The sequence below is a fragment of the Marmota monax genome, unplaced genomic scaffold, assembly GCF_021218885.2.
Source record: "Marmota monax isolate L192 unplaced genomic scaffold, Marmota_monax_Labrador192_F-V1.1 WCK01_AAM20220418_F8-fsc00007, whole genome shotgun sequence".
Lineage (NCBI taxonomy): Eukaryota > Metazoa > Chordata > Mammalia > Rodentia > Sciuridae > Marmota > Marmota monax.
This window is the reverse complement of record NW_026692781.1, coordinates 2,814,329-2,824,548: the sequence shown is the minus strand read 5'-3', so window position 1 is coordinate 2,824,548 and position 10,220 is coordinate 2,814,329. Positions and strand designations below refer to the sequence as shown.

Sequence of the window (10,220 nt, the reverse complement as noted above, 5' to 3'; positions counted from 1 at the left end):
TTTTTGAGATAAACAGTTCTCATAAAGAATATGACATCAGTCATTTTCTAAAATATTTTTCTGATCATGTAGATTACAAGGGGGTGGAAAATTAGATTAATTGTAGTCAAAATGGGAGATAATGGTGATTTGGTGTTTTTTTTGTTTGTTTGTTTGTGTGTGTGTATGAATGACAGAGGTGGAGCAATACAGAAAATATTCACACCCATCAAATAGAGACTATGTTTTCTTTTTCAAACAAGTACGTCGTATTTATAAAGTGAATCACTTACTGGGAAATTAATTAAAACTCAGTTCTAAAAAGTACAGTGGAAACAGGTAACAATTTTTAACCAAAATGAAATTAAACTTAAAATGAACTATGTTAAACTGGATGAAAAATTTAAGCCACTGAAGACATTTTATGTTCTCTATGTAATTATAAGCTTACTACCTGACAGTGCTTATTAAACTAGGACCCAGCCCTCTTATTTGCCCAGTCACAGAGTAAGGCTGCCAAACAAAGAGGCTTAAAAATTTCTCAGACATGTCAAAGAATAACATTTACTTCTGTCTTGGCCTTATTGTGATTTCTCCTCACACTCCATCTCCCATTATTTTAAAAGCATACATCTTCTTTGGAAGCATATATTTTTGAAGTGTGCATCTATTGGTGAAGCTTTTCTGCTTTCTTTCCTACTTTATTGTCATTGCAGATCACAGTTTGCACAGAGGAGTCTAAAGCTTGATTGAAGCTCCTCCGCACTAAGAGCAGCACTGGAACTGCTCTCCCACATGGACTTGCTTGTGTTCTTTAAAGGATAAATTATCAACACTACCTTCTTATAAGGATATAGACATAGTTTCTATACCCTCTGCTCTTTGGTTAATTCTCTGGCCTCAGTCTTTTCTACATTCATTATATTTAGAGATTCCCTGTCTGTGTACTTTAGCTGGCATCAATCTAGGTGCATGAGGGAAGCTCTTTCTCATTTATCACATTTATAGGTTTTCTCTCCTGTGTGAAGTCTCGGATATTGTCTAAGGACAGAATGTGCAGAACAGACTTGTCCACATCAGTGACATTCATGTAATTTCTACCCAGTATAATTTTGCTCATGAATTTTAAAGGACAAATATGATTGAAGGCTGTTGCAAAGAGACTGTACGTACACCCCATGAGTCCTCTGATCTGTATCAAGGTTACCATTGGGTTGAAGGCTCCTCTGTATTTAGCACATTTCTTCCGGTGTTCTAAAGACTTTACCATATAGATAAGACTCACATGGTTTCTCTCCGGTGTGACTTTACTCATGTTGCTTGAAAGATTAATGGTTACTTCAACAGTGATTACAGACACAGGTTTTCTCTCCTGTATGAGTTCTCTTTACCAGCAGAGGGAATCCACTTGCAGAACACTATATAGTTTATTTGGAGAAAAAAATTAATGCCTTAAACACTGGAAATCTATTACTCGTAGAGCAGCACTTGTAGGACACATAAGGACTCATACTTTATATAACACTCTCAGATGACTCAATAAGGAATGCATTTAATGACACATTCATTCCTCAGTATCATTCCAAGGATAGAACATTCCTAAAATTAAAATGGAAAAGACAGTAGCTGGAGTTCCCATGAGTATATTCATACTAGGAAGAAACTTTTCAAAGAGTCCTTTAGTACTCAGTTGAGCAAAACACTTAGACTTTATTTGAATAATCTATTATTACAAAAAGATACTAGATAAAAATATAGTATTTTCAGAAATGTTGAGCCCAGAATTTAGTAATAAGAAATAAAAAATTAAAGATAAATCCACTTCAATAGGTTAATTCTTGTGAAAAACCTGAAGAAAAATGAACAAATTTATATATATACATATTAAATTTTGCTATTAATCTGGGGATGTAGTTCATTTGCCTAGCAAATGCCAGGCCTTTGGTTTAATCCCCAGCATCTCAAAATAAAATCTGCTTTCATTTTCTTAAATTCTGCTTTTTAAAATTGTTCACTTTAATAATTTACAAGAAATGTTTGACAACCTTTGGGGTAAAAAAAATAAGTTTAGTATAGTTTTCTCAAAATCATTGAGGATGAGAGACTCTCACATTCCTACATTATATGTCTTTGCTTTGTGGAACCACTCAGGATATTTGGACTCTATGTTGTAAGGTTCATATTAATTTTTAAACTTATTTTCATTTCCAGTTGTATATCACAGCTTTTTCATTTTAAGATTCTTTATTTCCATATGTTTCATTGCTAGCTTTTCAGGAGATTTATATGGATAATACATCTACTTTTCCTGAACAAACAGATGATGAGTTGACTAAACAATGAAATTTCAAATCATGATATTTTCTAGTAGAAATAACTTAATTTTTCAACAAATAAACTGTTCAAGGAAATTCAATGGGAGAGTTATCATGTATACAATGTGTGAATGTATTTGGGATCCTGATTTGAACAAACTAAAAGTAAATATATAAGCTGGCAAAAATTTATACTCTGAGCTATTGAATGATAGTATTTTTATCATAAGTATTCATTTTTAGGTAATTTGCAGTTACATTTTCAAAAAAGATGTTTTATATTTTATAATATACATTGAAGAGTTTATAGATGTAGTGATGCATTATTTTGGAAATGCTAACAAGGTTGTGGGTGGGAGAGTGGGTGGAGATACAGAGGAAACCAGGTAGCAATAAGTAAAAAAATGGTGAACCTGGGAATGGGGATATTTGGGTTTATAGATAAATCTCCCTATTTTTATATAGATTTAAAAATGTCTTTAATGGAACAAAATACAAAATGGACTGTTCATTTTTTCCTATAACCATGAAAGAAAGAGCTAGAAATACAGCTTTGTTGGCAAGCAAAGTGCTATTTATTCAATATTTCCAGCCAGAAGGTGTGTTGGATTCCTTTTGATTAAATTTCAATATATCTCCTACATCTATGTCTTGATATTTTAAAATTAATGTTGTTTTGTTACATGCAAAATTATTTTTAGCTTTGAAATTTTTCTTCTATTAAATGTTTTAATGTCATTTTTGTTTAATTTGTACTGGTTTATTCAAGACTTCTGTTGTTTTCCATGTCATATCTTTTTTTTTCTGCTCAGTTAAAGGTTTATTATTATATGCATTCTGAGATCAATAAAACTCAGTTTTCTGTCATACAGTTTCTGTGCTTAATTACTTTTAAAACATTTAAGATTTTGCCATGACTTCAGAGTCTTACCTGCTCACTGATCTCTTTAAATTTGTTTGCCTCTCAATTTCATTTTAATACTGTCTTGTCTTGTCTTTTCTTTCCTATATAGTCTGTTTTCTTCCTTTGTCAAAAGGACAAAGAAAATAGAGTTTGCAATTTCCTGACCTATATTATTTTTTCAAGAATATGTATTTGGATGTTTACAGCAACTTTTTTTCATAACTGCCCAAATTTTGAAATAACCACAATGTTCTTTGGTGATGGATGAATATACTGTGGCATATCCTGACAAGGAAATATTTTCCAGGGCTAAAAAGAAATGATCTATCAAGCCATAAAAGAAATGGGGGAAACTTAAATAAAAATTACTAAGTGACAGAAGGCAATCTGAAAGAGTATATACTGGATGATGCCAACTTTAGGACATTCTGGAAAAGGCAAATCTATGGAGATAGCAAAACAATCATTGGTTGCCAGAGGTTGGGAGGAGGAAGGGATGAACATGTGGGGCACAGATGATTTTTTGGACAGTGAAAATGCTGTGCATAATATAATGGTGAATATTTGTCACGGCATATTTGTCTACATCCATAAAATATTCTACACTATGAGTGAGCCCTAATATAAAATATGGACTTTGAGTGATAATGATGCACTATCATAGGTTTATTAATTTTTACCTATATTACACTCTGTTTTAAGATGTTAATAATGGAGGAGGCTATGCATCTGTAGGGGCAGGATATAGGAAGACTATCTTGTGCTTAATTTTTCTGTTAACCTAAAATTTCCTTAAAACATAAAGTCTATTTAAAAATGTTTTCCTCCATCTTTAAAAAATGTTTTTATTAGTGCATTATAGTTATACATAATATCAGGGTTCTTTTTGACATAGTCATACATGCACAGAATATAATTCGCTCTGTCTCTTGAATATTTTATGCTCTGTTGTATTGTAAAATCTTTTCACAGTCTCTTCTTTGATTTTTTTTTCTTTTAAAAGTGGCAAGCATATCTTATGCCTGGTGTTTCCCCACAAAAAAAATGGGCAAGGGGATTCTGCTTAGGCTTCCTCATTTTCTACTTGCATGCTGTTAGGGAAATTCTTTTAAAGCCCAGACCAGAGGGCTTTCTTCTAATGTCCTGCCTAGTGACTAAGGGGAGGGGAGCTGCTAGGGCAGTGAATGATCACAGTAGGCCAACTTCAGCTCTGACAACTTTCTCTTGTCTTTGTAGAAATGTCTGGGTCAGTGGCTATACTTGTTGAGACTCAGCCTTCTTCCAGGTGTATCAATCGTTTTATTTCTTTTGATAAATCTTACTAATTTTCAGTCAACAAAACCTCCCACTCAGCATCAGAATACCACTCTTCCAGATCTACACCTACTGGTGTCTTGATTCAGTTTCATCTTGGCAGTAGACTATGGTGCCAACTCCTTGCCATCATCATTACTGCAGGCTTTCTGATCCTTTGCTAATCCGAGTTCCCAGTCCCAGTGCTCCCACAGTATGCAGGATTCACATGACTGCAGAGGGTCCTATGTAGCCTTTGTGTGATCAGTGTCAGGGTTCACTCCTCCATGTCCATGTCCAGGAAGGTTTATGTTCTCCAAGATACCCACTGGGTAGTTCCTCTGAGACAATCCTCCTGGCTAGTCACTGAAGAGAAGATCCTTCTTTATTCATGTCCCATCTACCTTGATTCATGTAAAAGCACATTGAGTGAGCAGTAGTTTTATGACTTTATTTTCTAGTTGTCAGTGTTGTGTTGAAGATTTCTCCCTCTTTGTATATTTTCTAGATATTTTATTGGAATACAGGCAGTTGAACCCCCTAGAAAATTCTCAAGCTAGCTTCTTTTTCTAGAAGATTGAAAAAAATTCTGATAATAATTTTAAGTGGTCTGAAAGAGCAGTATCCTTTGCCCCTCATTTCTTTATATGTATCCTAATGACCTGAACTGGCTTTGGACTATTTGCATGCTTGCACCTCTACCAGAGCAAATAGGATGCTGCAAATTATCTAGATTTATTATCCCAAAGGAGTCTCAATAGACAACCAGATAAGGTATCCAATTATTGTAAAAATATGACTAAGAACTAATATTCTAAAAGCAAAAAAAAAAAAAAGTTCTACTTGGAGGAAGTACCTCCAACACTAAATTGAATCATAACACTGTATAGAAGGTTAACCCACTTAGCTATTCAGACATGCATTTTTGCAATTTAATTAGTCCTGAAGAATTCATCAAGAAGTTATATTACTTTAAAATCAAAACTCTCATGCATCCATTATTGACACTTTTCTATGATGGGTGATTGGTAAAATTGCTTTGAAATTTTGCCAGGCTAATATTATTAGAGCAATGCTCCATGGAAAAGAATTGCAGGGACTTGATTTTCCCATTTGCTTAAGTGTGTGTGGGTTTTTTTTTTTTTTTTTTTTTTTTTTGTGAAAGTTATTTACTCCTGATCATTTGCTCCCTCACCTTCCTCTTTGTAAAGGTGAGGTGATTAGCTATTCAACATAGACTCTTTGCTTTTCATTTCCAGTGCAGATAATTAATTGTACTGTCCACTCAATTGACTATCAATGCACCTACATTCTCCTTAGGCAGTAGTGTAAAGGACACAATGGTTTCATGCCAAAGAAGTATCTCTGTTGTTTAAATATCATCAAAATTGTAAGAAATAATAAGGAAGGTTGCCTGAAGGATAAGCAGTTCATTTCTCCTGTCCCCTAAATTCTATCCTTGCTTTACGCAGACTATCAATAAGCAGCACTCTTACACTGCATTCTCCAAATTACAGGTTAGGTGTATGTCATCACTTTGCTACAAGGAAAACAGGAATGATGACAATGCGGAATCCGATATTATTCTCACCCAAACTGGGAAATATCATGCAGTTGGTATCAACCACATTCTTCCATTTGCTTAGACCAAAAGCTTTGGGGTCATCACTCCTTCCTCTTTTCCTCTAACATCACATGTAGTCCTTCATCATAGCTTGTTACCTCCAACTATAAAAAAATAAATTCAGGATGCTGAGTATTTTCCATCACTTCCACAGCTACCATCATGACTTAAATTAATATTGTACTCACTTGAACACATCCAAAAGCCTCTTGATTTCTTTTTACTCCCTTCTCTTCTCTACCATGCATAGTCAGTTCTCCAGAAAGAAATCAGATCATCCCATTAAAATATAATTTTGCTCAAACACTCACAAGTAGTCCATGTTTTGACAGAGTATCAGGCCTACTCTCTTAACTGCTAACTCTAACCTCATTTACAATTGACACCACCCACCCCTAGACACTGTACATCCTCATTCTTGCTCCCCCACTACACATACTTATGGTATCCAACTGTATTATGCATTTATTTATAAATTTTGTCTGTTGTCTGCTGCTCCCTAGTTTAAATCAAACTGTCATTGACTGAGATCTTTTTGTTCACAGCTGTATGTTCAGTATGTAGAACAGAATGGAGCATGCTCTAGCAGAATAGATAATGCTTGAATACAGCAAGTATTCAACAAATGTCAAACATTCAAGATAAACATAAATTGCCACTTGGCATTGGTCTGGTATCATTCTTTACAGGAATTATTTATACCTCACATTGTTCTGAATTTGGTGGTTTTACTTTCCATGAGAGGAAACTGAGGCTGTCCTAGGGGGAAACTTATCTGGAGTCACACACGGAAATGGCAGAGCTGAAATTCAAATTCCATTTCTTTATCATCAATGTCTCTGCTTACTTAATCAAAAAACTGTAACTTGCTTTCATCAGAAACTCATAAGGCACTTGATGTGTTTATGGTTTTAAGCAGAAGGCATTATTCACTATTTGAGATAATTTCTCCTCCATACAGAACCAGGGAATAAATTTCTTTCAAGTCTCCAGTACATTTCGTTGATACTTCATTTTTTTTGTATTGTTTTTGTTTTTTTATTATGATTTTTTTTTATTTTGAGCATTGTAAACTATGTAAATGTTTGTGTTTCCACTTAGGTTCTTCACTAGGAAAGTAAGAGGGAAATTTTCAGCTATGTTTTAGCATGCAATCTTGGGTATTCTTCTTTACTCTTGCCTTATTCTACTTTCTAAAAGCTTCTGCACCCACATGCACTCCAAGTTCTTATTTCATTTATTTTATATTTTTCAGTGTTGTATTTTTGTAACTTCTTCAAATCCCCTTTGAAATTGGATGACAATATAGGAAGATATATTTATTGATTTAATACAGGGAATTGTATTCTTGCCACAAATTATCTTCACCACTGTAAAATTTGTTTTTCCTCAATTGTCCTTTAGTCTTGTTCTCAGCTTCCATTGTGAGTGAGATACTATGAGGAATAGCCAAGAAACAAAATAAACACACACGTAAACACACATACACATACACACACCCCAAATAAACTAAAGCTTTGTGTATATTCAATATGCACAAGGAATGCCATCCAGGGTCTTATCCACTCCATATCAGTATTCCTTGAATGAAGAAGAACATTAAGTTTCGGGGGTGCCACAGGCCTCTTAGTAAGTGATAAACTTTTCTCTTATAAACATGTATAGCTGTTTGGTTTAATCATATTCAAAGCCCCATTTTCTGTTCATTTCTAACAGTTATGGAAGATTTCATTTAAGCATTGACTTTGCTTCCAGAACCATATTCTTGGCTTCTCACAATTTTCACAACTTTGATCATTTACTCATTTTCTTTTTTTATCATATGGTATCACCTATATTTATGTGTGGTTGGAAGACATTTTAGTGGCAAACTGCCGAAGTCTGGCTGGGCACAAAAATAACTGGGAGGTCATGAGCCACTTGTAGGTTCAAACAGGAACTACTTTATTGCCCGAATCCGATGGGAAGACTCCAGAACTCCATGGAAACTCCTCGAGAACCAATGGGAACTCAATGGGAACTCTGCGAGAACTCAAAAGTAGCGGGTACCCGAGGTAGTAGGAGCCAGACAGCAGAGGTCCACATACACAACTGAATACACAGCTTGTTTCAATTCAGCATCATCCAGTTACAGCAATCAATCATTATATTAATAATTATACACAGCTTAACTTAATTATCATCATCTTAATGGCTCCCTGGCGTTACTTCTCAACCACTCCTTCTGGCAAAATGCCAGGCACCATCTTGACTTGGTTGTGGCTCTCAACAGCAAACACTCACTTTTTCTGCAAAACTTTTCTGTTTCCCTTAGCCCCACTCTAGCAGGTGACACCTGTTCTCAATGGTTTCAGTGAAGACATGAAGAAAGGCATGAAGAGAAGGAGCTCCCAAGTACTTTTCACTCTTGTCTTCCAGATGCCAATAGCTTTAATGGATTTAAAAAGAACATAGAAAGTTGGTTTTGTGTTTGTTTGTTTGTTTTTTGAAGAGGAAAAGGAAGAAAAAAAAGGTATTTCAGTGTGAAAATTATGAGAAATTCGGCAAAAGGGAAGAATGAGAGAAAGCAGAGAATCGCTGATGGGACAGAAGAGCAGAGATGGGCCCTGCTTCTGGCAGTAAGTACCATGGGGCAGAAGCCAGACCCCAGAGAGGCTCTGCGAAGTGTCTAGGCAGGCTGGATGCCCCTGGCCTTACAGAAACCCTGGAGTCCCCAGGTGAGCTCTGAAGCAGCAGAGAGATGAGGGTTATTTATGTAGCCAAGGAGAACAGAGCTTCCCTACAGATACTTGTCTAGATGAAGACTTGAAAGGAATGGCCATGGCATTCTAGTAACATACTATAGAAATGATCCCTGAAAGTATAGTCTTAGCCATGGCATTCTAAAAGACACTGGGGCTGGGCAATGATCTAAGGATGAGCAAGATTACAGAAAAGACTGATGTTAATTTTTCCCAGTTTCTGAGGCTTCAAGGTCAGAAATAGAGTTGAGCCATAGAAAACATTTTTTTTTTTTTTTTTTTTACGAAGCGACACTTTTGCAATCTGAGTTGGTGGAAAGAGATTCATATTACCTACATGTATGTGAGCTGCTTCAAGTCCCTTTTGGGACCAGGCATAGCACAAAGTAAACAATAAACCAACACATATAAGAAGAAAACAAAGTGATACAAATGGAAGATAAAGAATTTGAAATTAGAATGACATTATAGTGAAGGTTAAAAGTGTAATCTCTAAATGATACTCAAATTGCCTCATTATTGAGTACCCTGAAGGCAGAATTAAAATCTGACCTATCAAAATTTTCTTTCCTGAAAGATACATCTTAATGCAGTTTTGAGGAACCACCAATAATTTAAGGCAAGTAACTTTATTAACCTAAATAGTTGTTACTACATTAATTATGTTTTTTTCTTCTGTATTCTGAATTTTGAAACATGATCCTTAAGCATCATTTCTTTCATTTGTTAATTTTTTGCTGTTTTATAGACAGTTACAACATATGGGAAACTGAAGAGTAATGATCACAATCATCTTCTAAGTTAATTAAAATTTTACTACCAAATACCTCTGTTCACATAATGTTGTTCTCCTGTATGTATGTGTAGAAAAAGTCATTCTTACAAATGACTGTAGCTCTTTTAAAATTTTTTTTTTGTCCCAAGGATTTGAACCTGGGGTGACTTAACCTCTGAGCCACATCCCCAATGCTTTTTATATTTTTATTTAGAGACAGGGTTTCTCTGAGTTGCTTAGGGTCTCTCCAATTGGTGAAGGCTAGCTTTGAACTCAGGATCCTCCTGTTTCAGCCTCCTGAGCTGATGGGATTACAGGCATGCACCACCACGCTTGGTGAGTGTAGCTCTTTTTCAATATTTTTTTAGTTGTCAGTGAATCTTTTATTTGATTTATTTATATGTGGTGCTGAGGATTGAACCCAGGGCCTCACACATGCCAGGCAAGTGCTCTACCACTGAGTTACAACTCCAGCCCCCTGTGGCTCTACTCCTTGTATAATCCTGAGTGGTTATGTCTAATAAATTTAGATGACTTCTGTAAGGAAGGAAGGGCAAATTTCTGGGACTCAAGGTCTTGGATAAAACAA

The 10,220-nt window shown here is 35.3% G+C and overlaps 1 pseudogene; it reads right to left on the bottom strand.

Moving 5' to 3' along the window:
* Positions 1–8,893: 8,893 nt before the first annotated feature.
* Positions 8,894–8,985, bottom strand: LOC124094720 (small nucleolar RNA U3; annotated as a pseudogene).
* Between the last annotated feature and the right edge of the window lie 1,235 nt (positions 8,986–10,220).